Source organism: Stenella coeruleoalba, assembly GCF_951394435.1.
Source record: "Stenella coeruleoalba genome assembly, contig: scaffold_48, whole genome shotgun sequence".
NCBI classification, from domain to species: domain Eukaryota; kingdom Metazoa; phylum Chordata; class Mammalia; order Artiodactyla; family Delphinidae; genus Stenella; species Stenella coeruleoalba.
In genome coordinates this window covers 342,970-363,034 of record NW_027646083.1, presented here as the reverse complement: position 1 = coordinate 363,034, position 20,065 = coordinate 342,970, and the positions used below count along the sequence as shown (strand labels likewise).

At 43.7% G+C, this 20,065-nt stretch overlaps 1 long non-coding RNA gene across 23 annotated transcripts in view; it reads right to left on the bottom strand.

Moving 5' to 3' along the window:
• Positions 1–20,065, bottom strand: part of LOC307181352 — a 1,649,813-nt gene that overhangs the window by 1,290,492 nt on the left and 339,256 nt on the right. Inside the window, exons 6-7 of one of the 23 annotated variants that reach the window (XR_013826518.1) lie at positions 19,282–19,359; positions 13,030–13,044 (exon numbers count right to left, since the gene is read on the bottom strand). The exons of the other annotated variants lie outside the window; for them this stretch is intronic. This is a non-coding gene — a long non-coding RNA (uncharacterized lncRNA). Of the gene's footprint in view, positions 1–13,029; positions 13,045–19,281; positions 19,360–20,065 lie in introns of those variants that run through there. 23 annotated transcript variants of the gene reach the window in all.

Sequence of the window (20,065 nt, the reverse complement as noted above, 5' to 3'; positions counted from 1 at the left end):
AAAGGGCCATCTGAAAAAAGTGTAAAATCCAGAAAGGCAGGACAGGCCATGGAGAACTGGGAACCTTGTTATGCTGATTGGCGGGATGTAAATTGCCAACAGACACTCGGGAGAAGTGTATGGTGTTTCCTGAAACATCTAAAAAACAAAGCAACAGAGCCTAGGGAACTGCCACTTATGGTCCTATAGCTTAGGGAAATTAAAATCAAAAAGACACAGCCACCCCAAAGTTTGGGACGCCTCTGTTTACAAGAACCTCGTTTACAGTACAAGTTCAACATCGCAGAAAGTGAAAAATGGATAAAGAAGTTGTGGTATTTACTTACAAAGCAATATCACTCAGCAATGAAATCTGTGTCATCAGGCCCTTAGCAGCACAGTGAGTGGATTCAGGTATGATTATTCTAACTGAAATAAGTCACACAGAAAAAGAAACATCATAAGATATCAGTAATACACGGAATGTAAACTTGGCTACACAGGAACTGAATTACAGAACAGAACAGGGTCTCAAATTTAGAAAACCAACTTATTCTTGCTTAAGGGTAAAGGTGAGTTGGGGTGCTGCATAAAACCAGAGATTGAAATGAGCACAGATAAAGTTCCTTAAGCCAAATATGGAATAGACAAGAGCTACTCCTTGCTCAACGAAATGGACTCAACACCCCATATTAAACGCCTAAGAATGTACCTGACTAGTAACTATCTTAAAACCTATGGATTGCTATGTCTCCGAAAGAGAATCAAGCATGTGTACAGGGGCATAAACGCAGCAGTGATAGGATTGGAGAGGTTCAGTGAGCAAATGAAGACCCTTTGAAGTCATATTGCATGGTACCCATTCCACGGGTTTCAACTACCCAGGTTTAAGGTATTCTTCCTTCAGCTAAAACATGCATGTGGAACCTAGAGTATGATCAACCATGTGATCGGGAGACGTGTTCAAATATGTCTCAGTTTTCCTCCCCTTGTACTCGGGTGCAACATTCCAGACGCTTTACTAACACTCTCCCCACTTGGAGAGTCAGTCCCTTTAACCTCCTGTTTGGCCCAGTTTGCAATTTCTGCGGAAGATGAACAGGAATAGCGAGAACCAATGAGAGGCTAGCTGGAGGTGTCTGGACGGGCAAATTTAACTCTCATTTCCCACCAGGAAGAGGAATTAACCAAAGGCTCAGCATGCCGGGCCGGAACCAGATTAGGGCCTGAAGCCATCCTGCGGTGTTGCGGCCAGGTCACAAGAAAGCGAGTTGAAGAAAGGAGCTCAGGGGCACTGTAATTCACAAACCTGCAGAGTTATAAATGACAGCTATCGTCCAAAAATAGACTGAAGTAAGGCTGCCAAGAGGACTTGAAAGCGGGGCAGAATTGCAGGAAACCGATTTCAGGAGGTAGACTGGAATTGCATTGAAAGCATAGGAAAAGAGGCAGAACGTCCACAATGATGCACTTGGCCAAAAAGGGCGTATACGGTTTTTCCTGAATATATTCAGGAAAAAACGCATACGCCCTTTTTGGCCAACCAAGCAAGCTTGCAAAGGAAATCTGCACTACAATGAAGTCTCACTTCCCCCCGGTCAAAAGGGCCATCTGAAAAAAGTGTAAAATCCAGAAAGGCAGGACAGGCCATGGAGAACTGGGAGCCTTGTTATGCTGATGGGCGGGATGTAAATTGCCAACAGACACTCGGGAGAAGTGTATGGTGTTTCCTGAAACATCTAAAAAACAAAGCAACAGAGCCTAGGGCACTGCCACTTACGGTCCTATAGCTTAGGGAAATTAAAATCAAAAAGACACAGCCACCCCAAAGTTTGGAATGGCTCTGTTTACAAGAACCTCGTTTACAGTACAAGTTCAACATCGCAGAAAGTGAAAAATGGATAAAGAAGTTGTGGTATTTACTTACAAAGCAATATCACTCAGCAATGAAATCTATGTCATCAGGCCCTTAGCATCACAATGAGTGGATTCAGGTATGATGATTCTAACTGAAATAAGTCACACAGAAAAAGAAACATCATAAGATATCAGTAATACACGGAATGTAAACTTGGCTACACAGGAACTGAATTACAGAACAGAACAGGGTCTCAAATTTAGAAAACCAACTTATGCTTGCTTAAGGGTAAAGGTGAGTTGGGGTGCTGCATAAAACCAGAGATTGAAATGAGCACAGATAAAGTTCCTTAAGTCAAATATGGAATAGACAAGAGCTACTCCTTGCTCAACGAAATGGACTCAACACCGCATATTAAACGCCTAAGAATGTACCTGACTAGGAAGTATCGTAAAACCTATGGATTGCTATGTCTCCAAAAGAGAATCAAGCATGTGTACAGGGGCATAAACGCAGCAGTGATAGGATTGGAGAGGTTCGTTGAGCAAATGAAGACCCTTTGAAGTCATATTGCATGGTACCCATTACACGGGTCTCAACTCTCCAGGTTTAAGGTATTCTTCCTTCAGCTAAAATATGCATGTGGAACCCAAGTATGATCAACCATGTGAACGGGAGACGTGTTCAAATATGTCTCAGTTTTCCTCCCCTGGTACTCGGGTGCAACATTCCAGACGCTTTACTAACACTCTCCCGACTTGGAGAGTCAGTCCCTTTAACCTCCTGTTTGGCCCAGTTTGCAATTTCTGCGGAAGATGAACAGGAATAGCGAGAACCAATGAGAGGCTAGCTGGAGGTGTCTGGACGGGCAAATTTAACTCTCATTTCCCACCAGGAAGAGGAAATAACCAAAGGCTCAGCGTGCCGTACCGGAACCAGATTAGGACCTGAAGCCATCCTGCGGTGTTGCGGCCAGCTCAAAAGAAAGCGAGTTAAAGAAAGGAGCTCAGGGGCACTGTAATTCACAAACCTGCAGAGTTATAAATGACAGCTATCGTCCAAAAATATACTGAAGTAAGGCTGCCAAGAGGACTTGAAAGCGGGGCAGAATTGCAGGAAACCGATTTCAGGAGGTAGACTGGAATTGCATTGAAAGCATAGGAAAAGAGGCAGAACGTCCACAATGATGCACTTGGCCAAAAAGGGCATATGCGTTTTTTCCTGAATATATTCAGGAAAAAACGCATACGCACTTTTTGGCCAACCAAGCAAGCTTGCAAAGGAAATCTGCACTACAATGAAGTCTCACTTCCCCCCGGTCAAAAGGGCCATCTGAAAAAAGTGTAAAATCCAGAAAGGCAGGACAGGCCATGGAGAACTGGGAGCCTTGTTATGCTGATGGGCGGGATGTAAATTGCCAACAACCACTCGGGAGAAGTGTATGGTGTTTCCTGAAACATCTAAAAAACAAAGCAACAGAACCTAGGGCACTTCCACTTATGGTCCTATAGCTTAGGGAAATTAAAATCAAAAAGACACAGCCACCCCAAAGTTTGGAATGGCTCTGTTTACAAGAACCTCGTTTACACTACAAGTTCAACATCGCAGAAAGTGAAAAATGGATAAAGAAGTTGTGGTATTTACTTACAAAGCAATATCACTCAGCAATGAAATCTGTGTCATCAGGCCCTTAGCAGCACAATGAGTGGATTCAGGTATGATGATTCTAACTGAAGTAAGTCACACAGAAAAAGAAACATCATAAGATATCAGTAATACACGGAATGTAAACTTGGCTACACAGGAACTGAATTACAGAACAGAACAGGGACTCAAATTTAGAAAACCAACTTATGCTTGCTTAAGGGTAAAGGTGAGTTGGGGTGCTGCATAAAACCAGAGATTGAAATGAGCACAGATAAAGTTCCTTAAGTCAAATATGGAATAGACAAGAGCTACTCCTTGCTCAACGAAATGGACTCAACAACGCATATTAAACGCCTAAGAATGTACCTGACTTGTAAGTATCTTAAAACCTATGGATTGCTATGTCTCCAAAAGAGAATCAAGCATGTGTACAGGGGCATAAACGCAGCAGTGATAGGATTGGAGAGGTTGGGTGAGCAAATGAAGACCCTTTGAACTCATATTGCATGGTACCCATTCCACGTGTTTCAACTACCTAGGTTTAAGGTATTCTTCCTTCATCTAAAACATGCATGTGGAACCTAGAGTATGATCAACCATGTGATCGGGAGACGTGTTCAAATATGTCTCAGTTTTTGTACCCTGGTACTCGGGTGCAACATTCCAGATGCTTTACTAACACTCTCCCGACTTGGAGAGTCAGTCCCTTTAACCTCCTGTTTGGCCCAGTTTGCAATTTCTGCGGAAGATGAACAGGAATAGCGAGAACCAATGGAGACTAGCTGGAGGTGTCTGGACGGGCAAATTTAACTCTCATTTCCTACCAGGAAGAGGAATTAACCAAAGGCTCAGCGTGCCATGCCAGAATCAGATTAGGGCCTGAAGCCATCCTGCGGTGTTGCGGCCAGGTCACAAGAAAGCGAGTTGAAGAAAGGAGCTCAGGGGCACTGTAATTCACAAACCTGCAGAGTTATAAATGACAGCTATCGTTCAAAAATATACTGAAGTAAGGCTGCCAAGAGGACTTGAAAGCGGGGCAGAATTGCAGGAAACCGATTTCAGGAGGTAGACTGGAATTGCATTGAAAGCATAGGAAAAGAGGCAGAACGTCCACAATGATGCACTTGGCCAAAAAGGGCGTATGCGTTTTTTCCTGAATATATTCAGGAAAAAACGCATACGCCCTTTTTGGCCAACCAAGCAAGCTTGCAAAGGAAATCTGCACTACAATGAAGTCTCACTTCCCCCCAGTCAAAAGGGCCATCTGAAAAAAGTGTAAAATCCAGAAAGGCATGATAGGCCATGGAGAACTGGGAGCCTTGTTATGCTGATGGGCGGGATGTAAATTGCCAACAGACACTAGGGAGAAGTGTATGGTGTTTCCTGAAACATCTAAAAAACAAAGCAACAGAGCCTAGGGCACTGCCACTTATGGTCCTATAGCTTAGGGAAATTAAAATCAAAAAGACACAGCCACCCCAAAGTTTGGGACGCCTCTGTTTACAAGAACCTCGTTTACAGTACAAGTTCAACATCGCAGAAAGTGAAAAATGGATAAAGAAGTTGTGGTATTTACTTACAAAGCAATATCACTCAGCAATGAAATCTGTGTCATCAGGCCCTTAGCATCACAATGAGTGGATGCAGGTATGATGATTCTAACTGAAATAAGTCACACAGAAAATGAAACATCATAAGATATCAGTAATACACGGAATGTAAACTTGGCTACACAGGAACTGAATTACAGAACAGAACAGGGTCTCAAATTTAGAAAACCAACTTATGCTTGCTTAAGGGTAAAGGTGAGTTGGGGTGCTGCATAAAACCAGAGATTGAAATGAGCACAGATAAAGTTCCTTAAGTCAAATATGGAATAGACAAGAGCTACTCCTTGCTCAAAGAAATGGACTCAACACCGCATATTAAATGCCTAAGAATGTACCTGACTAGTAAGTATCGTAAAACCTATGGATTGCTATGTCTCCGAAAGAGAATCAAGCATGTGTACAGGGGCATAAACGCAGCAGTGATAGGATTGGAGAGGTTCGGTGAGCAAATGAAGACCCTTTGAAGTCATATTGCATGGTACCCATTCCACGGGTCTCAACTCTCCAGGTTTAAGGTATTCTTCCTTCAGCTAAAACATGCATGTGGAACCCAAGTATGATCAACCATGTGAACGGGAGACGTGTTCAAATATGTCTCAGTTTTCCTCCCCTGGTACTCGGGTGCAACATTCCAGACGCTTTACTAACACTCTCCCCACTTGGAGGGTCAGCGCCTTTAACCTCCTGTTTGGCCCAGTTTGCAATTTCTGCGGAAGATGAACAGGAATAGCGAGAACCAATGAGAGGCTAGCTGGAGGTGTCTGGACGGGCAAATTTAACTCTCATTTCCCACCAGGAAGAGGAAATAACCAAAGGCTCAGCGTGCCGTACCGGAACCAGATTAGGGCCTGAAGCCATCCTGCGGTGTTGCGGCCAGCTCACAAGAAAGCGAGTTGAAGAAAGGAGCTCAGGGGCACTGTAATTCACAAACCTGCAGAGTTATAAATGACAGCTATCGTCCAAAAATAGACTGAAGTAAGGCTGCCAAGAGGACTTGAAAACGGGGCAGAATTGCAGGAAACCGATTTCAGGAGGTAGACTGGAATTGCATTGAAAGCATAGGAAAAGAGGCAGAACGTCCACAATGATGCACTTGGCCAAAAAGGGCGTATGCGTTTTTTCCTGAATATATTCAGGAAAAAACGCATACGCCCTTTTTGGCCAACCAAGCAAGCTTGCAAAGGAAATCTGCACTACAATGAAGTCTCACTTCCCCCCGGTCAAAAGGGCCATCTGAAAAAAGTGTAAAATCCAGAAAGGCAGGACAGGCCATGGAGAACTGGGAGCCTTGTTATGCTGAAGGGCGGGATGTAAATTGCCAACAACCACTCGGGAGAAGTGTATGGTGTTTCCTGAAACATCTAAAAAACAAAGCAACAGAACCTAGGGCACTTCCACTTATGGTCCTATAGCTTAGGGAAATTAAAATCAAAAAGACACAGCCACCCCAAAGTTTGGAACGGCTCTGTTTACAAGAACCTCGTTTACAGTACAAGTTCAACATCGCAGAAAGTGAAAAATGGATAAAGAACTTGTGGTACTTACGTACAATGCATTATCACTCAGCAATGAAATCTATGTCATCAGGCCCGTAGCAGTATAATGAGTAGATTCAGGTACGATGATTCTAACTGAAATAAGTCACACAGAAAAAGAAACATCATAAGATATCACTAATACACGGAATGTAAACTTGGCTACACAGGAACTGAATTCCAAAACAGAACAGGTTCTCAAATTTAGAAAACCAACTTATGCTTGCTTAAGGGGAAAGGTGAGTTGGGGTGCTGCATAAAACCAGAGATTGAAATGAGCACAGATAAAGTTCCTTAAGCCAAATATGGAATAGACAAGAGCTACTCCTTGCTCAACGAAATGGACTCAACACCGCATATTAAACGCCTAAGAATGTACCTGACTAGTAAGTATCTTAAAACCTATGGATTGCTAAGTCTCCGAAAGAGAATCAAGCATGTGTACAGGGGCATAAACGCAGCAGTGATAGGATTGGAGAGGTTCGGTGAGCAAATGAAGACCCTTTGAAGTCATATTGCATGGTACCCATTCCACGGGTTTCAACTACCCAGGTTTTAGTTATTCTTCCTTCAGCTAAAACATGCATGTGGAACCCAGAGTATGATCAACCATGTGATCGGGAGACGTGTTCAAATATGTCTCAGTTTTCCTCCCCTGGTACTCGGGTGCAACATTCCAGACGCTTTACTAACACTCTCCCCACTTGGAGAGTCAGCGCCTTTAACCTCCTGTTTGGCCCAGTTTGCAATTTCTGCGGAAGATGAACAGGAATAGCGAGAACCAATGAGAGGCTAGCTGGAGGTGTCTGGACGGGCAAATTTAACTCTCATTTCCCACCAGGAAGAGGAAATAACCAAAGGCTCAGCATGCCGTACCGGAACCAGATTAGGGCCTGAAGTCATCCTGCGGTGTTGCGGCCAGCTCAAAAGAAACCGAGTTGAAGAAAGGAGCGCAGGGGCACTGTAATTCACAAACCTGCAGAGTTATAAATGACAGCTATCGTCCAAAAATAGACTGAAGTAAGGCTGCCAAGAGGACTTGAAAGCGGGGCAGAATTGCAGGAAACCGATTTCAGGAGGTAGACTGGAATTGCATTGAAAGCATAGGAAAAGAGGCAGAACGTCCACAATGATGCACTTGGCCAAAAAGGGCGTATGCGTTTTTTCCTGAATATAATCAGGAAAAAACGCATACGCCCTTTTTGGCCAACCAAGCAAGCTTGCAAAGGAAATCTGCACTACAATGAAGTCTCACTTCCCCCCGGTCAAAAGGGCCATCTGAAAAAAGTGTAAAATCCAGAAAGGCAGGACAGGCCATGGAGAACTGGGAGCCTTGTTATGCTGATGGGCGGGATGTAAATTGCCAACAGACACTCGGGAGAAGTGTATGGTGTTTCCTGAAACATCTAAAAAACAAAGCAACAGAGCCTAGGGCACTTCCACTTATGGTCCTATAGCTTAGGGAAATTAAAATCAAAAAGACACAGCCACCCCAAAGTTTGGAACGGCTCTGTTTACAAGAACCTCGTTTACAGTACAAGTTCAACATCGCAGAAAGTGAAAAATGGATAAAGAAGTTGTGGTATTTACTTACAAAGCAATATCACTCAGCAATGAAATCTGTGTCATCAGGTCCTTAGCAGCACAATGAGTGGATTCAGGTATGATGATTCTAACTGAAATAAGTCACACAGAAAAAGAAACATCATAAGATATCAGTAATACGCGGAATGTAAACTTGGCTACACAGGAACTGAATTACAGAACAGAACAGGGTCTCAAATTTAGAAAACGAACTTATGCTTGCTTAAGGGTAAAGGTGAGTTGGGGTGCTGCATAAAACCAGAGATTGAAATGAGCACAGATAAAGTTCCTTAAGCCAAATATGGAATAGACAAGAGCTACTCCTTGCTCAACGAAATGGACTCAACACCCCATATTAAACGCCTAAGAATGTACCTGACTAGTAAGTATCTTAAAACCTATGGATTGCTATGTCTCCGAAAGAGAATCAAGCATGTGTACAGGGGCATAAACGCAGCAGTGATAGGATTGGAGAGGTTCGGTGAGCAAATGAAGACCCTTTGAAGTCATATTGCATGGTACCCATTCCACGGGTTTCAACTACCCAGGTTTAAGGTATTCTTCCTTCAGCTAAAACATGCATGTGGAACCTAGAGTATGATCAACCATGTGATCGGGAGACGTGTTCAAATATGTCTCAGTTTTCCTCCCCTTGTACTCGGGTGCAACATTCCAGATGCTTTACTAACACTCTCCCCACTTGGAGAGTCAGTCCCTTTAACCTCCTGTTTGGCCCAGTTTGCAATTTCTGCGGAAGATGAACAGGAATAGCGAGAACCAATGAGAGGCTAGCTGGAGGTGTCTGGACGGGCAAATTTAACTCTCATTTCCCACCAGGAAGAGGAATTAACCAAAGGCTCAGCATGCCGGGCCGGAACCAGATTAGGGCCTGAAGCCATCCTGCGGTGTTGCGGCCAGGTCACAAGAAAGCGAGTTGAAGAAAGGAGCTCAGGGGCACTGTAATTCACAAACCTGCAGAGTTATAAATGACAGCTATCGTCCAAAAATAGACTGAAGTAAGGCTGCCAAGAGGACTTGAAAGCGGGGCAGAATTGCAGGAAACCGATTTCAGGAGGTAGACTGGAATTGCATTGAAAGCATAGGAAAAGAGGCAGAACGTCCACAATGATGCACTTGGCCAAAAAGGGCGTATACGGTTTTTCCTGAATATATTCAGGAAAAAACGCATACGCCCTTTTTGGCCAACCAAGCAAGCTTGCAAAGGAAATCTGCACTACAATGAAGTCTCACTTCCCCCCGGTCAAAAGGGCCATCTGAAAAAAGTGTAAAATCCAGAAAGGCAGGACAGGCCATGGAGAACTGGGAGCCTTGTTATGCTGATGGGCGGGATGTAAATTGCCAACAGACACTCGGGAGAAGTGTATGGTGTTTCCTGAAACATCTAAAAAACAAAGCAACAGAGCCTAGGGCACTGCCACTTATGGTCCTATAGCTTAGGGAAATTAAAATCAAAAAGACACAGCCACCCCAAAGTTTGGAACGGCTCTGTTTACAAGAACCTCGTTTACAGTACAAGTTCAACATCGCAGAAAGTGAAAAATGGATAAAGAAGTTGTGGTATTTACTTACAAAGCAATATCACTCAGCAATGAAATCTATGTCATCAGGCCCTTAGCATCACAATGAGTGGATTCAGGTATGATGATTCTAACTGAAATAAGTCACACAGAAAAAGAAACATCATAAGATATCAGTAATACACGGAATGTAAACTTGGCTACACAGGAACTGAATTACAGAACAGAACAGGGTCTCAAATTTAGAAAACCAACTTATGCTTGCTTAAGGGTAAAGGTGAGTTGGGGTGCTGCATAAAACCAGAGATTGAAATGAGCACAGATAAAGTTCCTTAAGTCAAATATGGAATAGACAAGAGCTACTCCTTGCTCAACGAAATGGACTCAACACCGCATATTAAACGCCTAAGAATGTACCTGACTAGGAAGTATCGTAAAACCTATGGATTGCTATGTCTCCAAAAGAGAATCAAGCATGTGTACAGGGGCATAAACGCAGCAGTGATAGGATTGGAGAGGTTCGGTGAGCAAATGAAGACCCTCTGAAGTCATATTGCATGGTACCCATTCCACAGGTTTCAACTACCCAGGTTTAAGGTATTCTTCCTTCAGCTAAAACATGCATGTGGAACCTAGAGTATGATCAACCATGTGATCGGGAGACGTGTTCAAATATGTCTCAGTTTTCCTCCCCTGGTACTCGGGTGCAACATTCCAGACGCTTTACTAACACTCTCCCCACTTGGAGAGTCAGTCCCTTTAACCTCCTGTTTGGCCCAGTTTGCAATTTCTGCGGAAGATGAACAGGAATAGCGAGAACCAATGAGAGGCTAGCTGGAGGTGTCTGGACGGGCAAATTTAACTCTCATTTCCCACCAGGAAGAGGAATTAACCAAAGGCTCAGCATGCCGGGCCGGAACCAGATTAGGGCCTGAATCCATCCTGCGGTGTTGCGGCCAGGTCACAAGAAAGCGAGTTGAAGAAAGGAGCTCAGGGGCACTGTAATTCACAAACCTGCAGAGTTATAAATGACAGCTATCGTCCAAAAATAGACTGAAGTAAGGCTGCCAAGAGGACTTGAAAGCGGGGCAGAATTGCAGGAAACCGATTTCAGGAGGTAGACTGGAATTGCATTGAAAGCATAGGAAAAGAGGCAGAACGTCCACAATGATGCACTTGGCCAAAAAGGGCGTATGCGTTTTTTCCTGAATATAATCAGGAAAAAACGCATACGCCCTTTTTGGCCAACCAAGCAAGCTTGCAAAGGAAATCTGCACTACAATGAAGTCTCACTTCCCCCCGGTCAAAAGGGCCATCTGAAAAAAGTGTAAAATCCAGAAAGGCAGGACAGGCCATGGAGAACTGGGAGCCTTGTTATGCTGATGGGCGGGATGTAAATTGCCAACAGACACTCGGGAGAAGTGTATGGTGTTTCCTGAAACATCTAAATAACAAAGCAACAGAGCTTAGGGCACTTCCACTTATGGTCCTATAGCTTAGGGAAATTAAAATCAAAAAGACACAGCCACCCCAAAGTTTGGGACGCCTCTGTTTACAACAACCTCGTTTACAGTACAAGTTCAACATCGCAGAAAGTGAAAAATGGATAAAGAAGTTGTGGTATTTACTTACAAAGCAATATCACTCAGCAATGAAATCTATGTCATCAGGCCCTTAGCATCACAATGAGTGGATTCAGGTATGATGATTCTAACTGAAATAAGTCACACAGAAAAAGAAACATCATAAGATATCAGTAATACATGGAATGTAAACTTGGCTACACAGGAACTGAATTACAGAACAGAACAGGGTCTCAAATTTAGAAAACCAACTTATGCTTGCTTAAGGGTAAAGGTGAGTTGGGGTGCTGCATAAAACCAGAGATTGAAATGAGCACAGATAAAGTTCCTTAAGTCAAATATGGAATAGACAAGAGCTACTCCTTGCTCAAAGAAATGGACTCAACACCGCATATTAAATGCCTAAGAATGTACCTGACTAGTAAGTATCGTAAAACCTATGGATTGCTATGTCTCCGAAAGAGAATCAAGCATGTGTACAGGGGCATAAACGCAGCAGTGATAGGATTGGAGAGGTTCGGTGAGCAAATGAAGACCCTTTGAAGTCATATTGCATGGTACCCATTCCACGGGTCTCAACTCTCCAGGTTTAAGGTATTCTTCCTTCAGCTAAAACATGCATGTGGAACCCAAGTATGATCAACCATGTGAACGGGAGACGTGTTCAAATATGTCTCAGTTTTCCTCCCCTGGTACTCGGGTGCAACATTCCAGACGCTTTACTAACACTCTCCCCACTTGGAGGGTCAGCGCCTTTAACCTCCTGTTTGGCCCAGTTTGCAATTTCTGCGGAAGATGAACAGGAATAGCGAGAACCAATGAGAGGCTAGCTGGAGGTGTCTGGACGGGCAAATTTAACTCTCATTTCCCACCAGGAAGAGGAAATAACCAAAGGCTCAGCGTGCCGTACCGGAACCAGATTAGGGCCTGAAGCCATCCTGCGGTGTTGCGGCCAGCTCACAAGAAAGCGAGTTGAAGAAAGGAGCTCAGGGGCACTGTAATTCACAAACCTGCAGAGTTATAAATGACAGCTATCGTCCAAAAATAGACTGAAGTAAGGCTGCCAAGAGGACTTGAAAACGGGGCAGAATTGCAGGAAACCGATTTCAGGAGGTAGACTGGAATTGCATTGAAAGCATAGGAAAAGAGGCAGAACGTCCACAATGATGCACTTGGCCAAAAAGGGCGTATGCGTTTTTTCCTGAATATATTCAGGAAAAAACGCATACGCCCTTTTTGGCCAACCAAGCAAGCTTGCAAAGGAAATCTGCACTACAATGAAGTCTCACTTCCCCCCGGTCAAAAGGGCCATCTGAAAAAAGTGTAAAATCCAGAAAGGCAGGACAGGCCATGGAGAACTGGGAGCCTTGTTATGCTGAAGGGCGGGATGTAAATTGCCAACAACCACTCGGGAGAAGTGTATGGTGTTTCCTGAAACATCTAAAAAACAAAGCAACAGAACCTAGGGCACTTCCACTTATGGTCCTATAGCTTAGGGAAATTAAAATCAAAAAGACACAGCCACCCCAAAGTTTGGAACGGCTCTGTTTACAAGAACCTCGTTTACAGTACAAGTTCAACATCGCAGAAAGTGAAAAATGGATAAAGAACTTGTGGTACTTACGTACAATGCATTATCACTCAGCAATGAAATCTATGTCATCAGGCCCGTAGCAGCATAATGAGTAGATTCAGGTACGATGATTCTAACTGAAATAAGTCACACAGAAAAAGAAACATCATAAGATATCACTAATACACGGAATGTAAACTTGGCTACACAGGAACTGAATTCCAAAACAGAACAGGTTCTCAAATTTAGAAAACCAACTTATGCTTGCTTAAGGGGAAAGGTGAGTTGGGGTGCTGCATAAAACCAGAGATTGAAATGAGCACAGATAAAGTTCCTTAAGCCAAATATGGAATAGACAAGAGCTACTCCTTGCTCAACGAAATGGACTCAACACCGCATATTAAACGCCTAAGAATGTACCTGACTAGTAAGTATCTTAAAACCTATGGATTGCTAAGTCTCCGAAAGAGAATCAAGCATGTGTACAGGGGCATAAACGCAGCAGTGATAGGATTGGAGAGGTTCGGTGAGCAAATGAAGACCCTTTGAAGTCATATTGCATGGTACCCATTCCACGGGTTTCAACTACCCAGGTTTTAGTTATTCTTCCTTCAGCTAAAACATGCATGTGGAACCCAGAGTATGATCAACCATGTGATCGGGAGACGTGTTCAAATATGTCTCAGTTTTCCTCCCCTGGTACTCGGGTGCAACATTCCAGACGCTTTACTAACACTCTCCCCACTTGGAGAGTCAGCGCCTTTAACCTCCTGTTTGGCCCAGTTTGCAATTTCTGCGGAAGATGAACAGGAATAGCGAGAACCAATGAGAGGCTAGCTGGAGGTGTCTGGACGGGCAAATTTAACTCTCATTTCCCACCAGGAAGAGGAAATAACCAAAGGCTCAGCATGCCGTACCGGAACCAGATTAGGGCCTGAAGTCATCCTGCGGTGTTGCGGCCAGCTCAAAAGAAACCGAGTTGAAGAAAGGAGCGCAGGGGCACTGTAATTCACAAACCTGCAGAGTTATAAATGACAGCTATCGTCCAAAAATAGACTGAAGTAAGGCTGCCAAGAGGACTTGAAAGCGGGGCAGAATTGCAGGAAACCGATTTCAGGAGGTAGACTGGAATTGCATTGAAAGCATAGGAAAAGAGGCAGAACGTCCACAATGATGCACTTGGCCAAAAAGGGCGTATGCATTTTTTCCTGAATATAATCAGGAAAAAACGCATACGCCCTTTTTGGCCAACCAAGCAAGCTTGCAAAGGAAATCTGCACTACAATGAAGTCTCACTTCCCCCCGGTCAAAAGGGCCATCTGAAAAAAGTGTAAAATCCAGAAAGGCAGGACAGGCCATGGAGAACTGGGAGCCTTGTTATGCTGATGGGCGGGATGTAAATTGCCAACAGACACTCGGGAGAAGTGTATGGTGTTTCCTGAAACATCTAAAAAACAAAGCAACAGAGCCTAGGGCACTTCCACTTATGGTCCTATAGCTTAGGGAAATTAAAATCAAAAAGACACAGCCACCCCAAAGTTTGGAACGGCTCTGTTTACAAGAACCTCGTTTACAGTACAAGTTCAACATCGCAGAAAGTGAAAAATGGATAAAGAAGTTGTGGTATTTACTTACAAAGCAATATCACTCAGCAATGAAATCTGTGTCATCAGGCCCTTAGCAGCACAATGAGTGGATTCAGGTATGATGATTCTAACTGAAATAAGTCACACAGAAAAAGAAACATCATAAGATATCAGTAATACACGGAATGTAAACTTGGCTACACAGGAACCGAATTACAGAACAGAACAGGGTCTCAAATTTAGAAAAGCAACTTATTCTTGCTTAAGGGTAAAGGTGAGTTGGGGTGCTGCATAAAACCAGAGATTGAAATGAGCACAGATAAAGTTCCTTAAGTCAAATATGGAATAGACAAGAGCTACTCCTTGCTCAACGAAATGGACTCAACACCGCATATTAAACGCCTAAGAATGTACCTGACTAGTAAGTATCGTAAAACCTATGGATTGCTATGTCTCCAAAAGAGAATCAAGCATGTGTACAGGGGCATAAACGCAGCAGTGCTAGGATTGGAGAGGTTCGGTGAGCAAATGAAGACCCTTTGAAGTCATACTGCATGGTACCCATTCCACAGGTTTCAACTACCCAGGTTTAAGGTATTCTTCCTTCAGCTAAAACATGCATGTGGAACCTAGAGTATGATCAACCATGTGATCGGGAGACGTGTTCAAATATGTCTCAGTTTTCCTCCCCTGGTACTCGGGTGCAACATTCCAGACGCTTTACTAACACTCTCCCCACTTGGAGAGTCAGTCCCTTTAACCTCCTGTTTGGCCCAGTTTGCAATTTCTGCGGAAGATGAACAGGAATAGCGAGAACCAATGAGAGGCTAGCTGGAGGTGTCTGGACGGGCAAATTTAACTCTCATTTCCCACCAGGAAGAGGAATTAACCAAAGGCTCAGCATGCCGGGCCGGAACCAGATTAGGGCCTGAATCCATCCTGCGGTGTTGCGGCCAGGTCACAAGAAAGCGAGTTGAAGAAAGGAGCTCAGGGGCACTGTAATTCACAAACCTGCAGAGTTATAAATGACAGCTATCGTCCAAAAATAGACTGAAGTAAGGCTGCCAAGAGGACTTGAAAGCGGGGCAGAATTGCAGGAAACCGATTTCAGGAGGTAGACTGGAATTGCATTGAAAGCATAGGAAAAGAGGCAGAACGTCCACAATGATGCACTTGGCCAAAAAGGGCGTATGCGTTTTTTCCTGAATATAATCAGGAAAAAACGCATACGCCCTTTTTGGCCAACCAAGCAAGCTTGCAAAGGAAATCTGCACTACAATGAAGTCTCACTTCCCCCCGGTCAAAAGGGCCATCTGAAAAAAGTGTAAAATCCAGAAAGGCAGGACAGGCCATGGAGAACTGGGAGCCTTGTTATGCTGATGGGCGGGATGTAAATTGCCAACAGACACTCGGGAGAAGTGTATGGTGTTTCCTGAAACATCTAAATAACAAAGCAACAGAGCCTAGGGCACTTCCACTTATGGTCCTATAGCTTAGGGAATTTAAAATCAAAAAGACGCAGCCACCCCAAAGTTTGGAAAGGCTCTGTTTACAAGAACCTCGTTTACAGTACAAGTTCAACGTCGCAGAAAGTGAAAAATGGAGAAAGAAGTTGTGGTATTTACTTACAAAGCAATATCACTCAGCAATGAAATCTGTGTCATCAGGCCCTTAGCAGCACAATGAGTGGATTCAGGTATGATGATTCTAACTGAAATAAGTCACACAGAAAAAGAAACATCATAAGATATCAGTAATACACGGAATGTAAACTTGGCTACACAGGAACTGAATTACAGAACAGAACAGGGTCTCTAATTTAGAAAACCAACTTATGCTTGCTTAAGGGTAAAGGTGAGTTGGGGTGCTGCATAAAACCAGAGATTGAAATGAGCACAGATAAAGTTCCTTAAGTCAAATATGGAATAGACAAGAGCTACTCCTTGCTCAACGAAATGGACTCAACACCGCATATTAAACGCCTAAGAATGTACCTGACTAGTAAGTATCTTAAAACCTATGGATTGCTATGTCTCCGAAAGAGAATCAAGCATGTGTACAGGGGCATAAACGCAGCAGTGATAGGATTGGAGAGGTTCGGTGAGCAAATGAAGACACTTTGAAGTCATATTGCATGGTACCCATTACACGGGTCTTAACTCTCCAGGTTTAAGCTATTCTTCCTTCAGCTAAAACATGCATGTGGAACCCAAGTATGATCAACCATGTGAACGGGAGACGTGTTCAAATATGTCTCAGTTTTCCTCCCCTGGTACTCGGGTGCAACATTCCAGACGCTTTACTAACACTCTCCCCACTTGGAGAGTCAGCGCCTTTAACCTCTTGTTTGGCCCAGTTTGCAATTTCTGCGGAAGATGAACAGGAATAGCGAGAACCAATGAGAGGCTAGCTGGAGGTGTCTGGACGGGCAAATTTAACTCTCATTTCCCACCAGGAAGAGGAAATATCCAAAGGCTCAGCGTGCCGTACCGGAACCAGATTAGGGCCTGAAGCCATCCTGCGGTGTTGCGGCCAGCTCACAAGAAAGCAAGTTGAAGAAAGGAGCTCAGGGGCACTGTAATTCACAAACCTGCAGAGTTATAAATGACAGCTATCGTCCAAAAATATACTGAAGTAAGGCTGCCAAGAGGACTTGAAAGCGGGGCAGAATTGCAGGAAACCGATTTCAGGAGGTAGACTGGAATTGTATGGAAAGCATAGGAAAAGAGGCAGAACGTCCACAATGATGCACTTGGCCAAAAAGGGCGTATGCGTTTTTTCCTGAATATATTCAGGAAAAAACGCATACGCCCTTTTTGGCCAACCAAGCAAGCTTGCAAAGGAAATCTGCACTACAATGAAGTCTCACTTCCCCCTGGTCAAAAGGGCCATCTGAAAAAAGTGTAAAATCCAGAAAGGCAGGACAGTCCATAGAGAACTGGGAGCCTTGTTATGCTGATGGGCGGGATGTAAATTGCCAACAACCACTCGGGAGAAGTGTATGGTGTTTCCTGAAACATCTAAAAAACAAAGCAACAGAAACTAGGGCACTTCCACTTATGGTCATATAGCTTAGGGAAATTAAAATCAAAAAGACACAGCCACCCCAAAGTTTGGAACGGCTCTGTTTACAAGAACCTAGTTTACAGTACAAGTTCAACATCGCAGAAAGTGAAAAATGGATAAAGAAGTTGTGGTATTTACTTACAAAGCAATATCACTCAGCAATGAAATCTGTGTCATCAGGCCCTTAGGAGCACAATGAGTGGATTCAGGTATGATGATTCTAACTGAAATAAGTCACACAGAAAAAGAAACATCATAAGATATCACTAATACACGGAATGTAAATTTGGCTACACAGGAACTGAATTACAGAACAGAACAGGGTCTCAAATTTAGAAAACCAACTTATGCTTGCTTAAGGGTAAAGGTGAGTTGGGGTGCTGCATAAAACCAGAGATTGAAATGAGCACAGATAAAGTTCCTTAAGCCAAATATGGAATACACAAGAGCTACTCCTTGCTCAATGAAATGGACTCAACACCCCATATTAAACGCCTAAGAATGTACCTGACTAGTAAGTATCTTAAAACCTATGGATTGCTATGTCTCCGAAAGAGAATCAAGCATGTGTACAGGGGCATAAACGCAGCAGTGATAGGATTGGAGAGGTTCGGTGAGCAAATGAAGACCCTTTGAAGTCATATTGCATGGTACCCATTCCACGGGTTTCAACTACCCAGGTTTAAGGTATTCTTCCTTCAGCTAAAACATGCATGTGGAACCCAGAGTATGATCAACCATGTGATCGGGAGACGTGTTCAAATATGTCTCAGTTTTCCTCCCCTGGTACTCGGGTGCAACATTCCAGACGCTTTACTAACACTCTCCCCACTTGGAGAGTCAGTCCCTTTAACCTCCTGTTTGGCCCAGTTTGCAATTTCTGCGGAAGATGAACAGGAATAGCGAGAACCAATGAGAGGCTAGCTGGAGGTGTCTGGACGGGCAAATTTAACTCTCATTTCCCAACAGGAAGAGGAAATAACCAAAGGCTCAGCGTGCCGTACCGGAACCAGATTAGGGCCTGAAGCCATCCTGCGGTGTTGCGGCCACCTCAAAAGAAACCGAGTTGAAGAAAGGAGCTCAGGGGCACTATAATTCACAAACCTGCAGAGTTATAAATGACAGCTATCGTCCAAAAATATACTGAAGTAAGGCTGCCAAGAGGACTTGAAAGCGGGGCAGAATTGCAGGAAACCGATTTCAGGAGGTAGACTGGAATTGCATTGAAAGCATAGGAAAAGAGGCAGAACGTCCACAATGATGCACTTGGCCAAAAAGGGCGTATGCGTTTTTTCCTGAATATATTCAGGAAAAAACGCATACGCCCTTTTTGGCCAACCAAGCAAGCTTGCAAAGGAAATCTGCACTACAATGAAGTCTCACTTCCCCCCGGTCAAAAGGGCCATCTGAAAAAAGTGTAAAATCCAGAAAGGCAGGACAGGCCATGGAGAACTGGGAGCCTTGTTATGCTGATGGGCGGGATGTAAATTGCCAACAACCACTCGGGAGAAGTGTATGGTGTTTCCTGAAACATCTAAAAAACAAAGCAACAGAGCCTAGGGCACTTCCACTTATGGTCCTATAGCTTAGGGAATTTAAAATCAAAAAGACACAGCCACCCCAAAGTTTGGAAAGGCTCTGTTTACAAGAACCTAGTTTACAGTACAAGTTCAACATCGCAGAAAGTGAAAAATGGATAAAGAAGTTGTCATATTTACTTACAAAGCAATATCACTCAGCAATGAAATCTGTGTCATCAGGCCATTAGCAGCACAATGAGTGGATTCAGGTATGATGATTCTAACAGAAATAAGTCACACAGAAAAAGAAACATCATAAGATATCACTAATACACGGAATGTAAACTTGGCTACACAGGAACTGAATTACAGAACAGAACAGGGTCTCAAATTTAGAAAACCAACTTATGCTTGCTTAAGGGGAAAGGTGAGTTGGGGTGCTGCATAAAACCAGAGATTGAAATGAGCACAGATAAAGTTCCTTAAGCCAAATATGGAATAGACAAGAGCTACTCCTTGCTCAACGAAATGGACTCAACAACGCATATTAAACGCCTAAGAATGTACCTGACTTGTAAGTATCTTAAAACCTATGGATTGCTATGTCTCCGAAAGAGAATCAAGCATGTGTACAGGGGCATAAACGCAGCAGTGATAGGATTGGAGAGGTTGGGTGAGCAAATGAAGACCCTTTGAACTCATATTGCATGGTACCCATTCCACGTATTTCAACTACCTAGGTTTAAGGTATTCTTCCTTCATCTAAAACATGCATGTGGAACCTAGAGTATGATCAACCATGTGATCGGGAGACGTGTTCAAATATGTCTCAGTTTTCGTACCCTGGTACTCGGGTGCAACATTCCAGACGCTTTACTAACACTCTCCCGACTTGGAGAGTCAGTCCCTTTAACCTCCTGTTTGGCCCAGTTTGCAATTTCTGCGGAAGATGAACAGGAATAGCGAGAACCAATGGAGACTAGCTG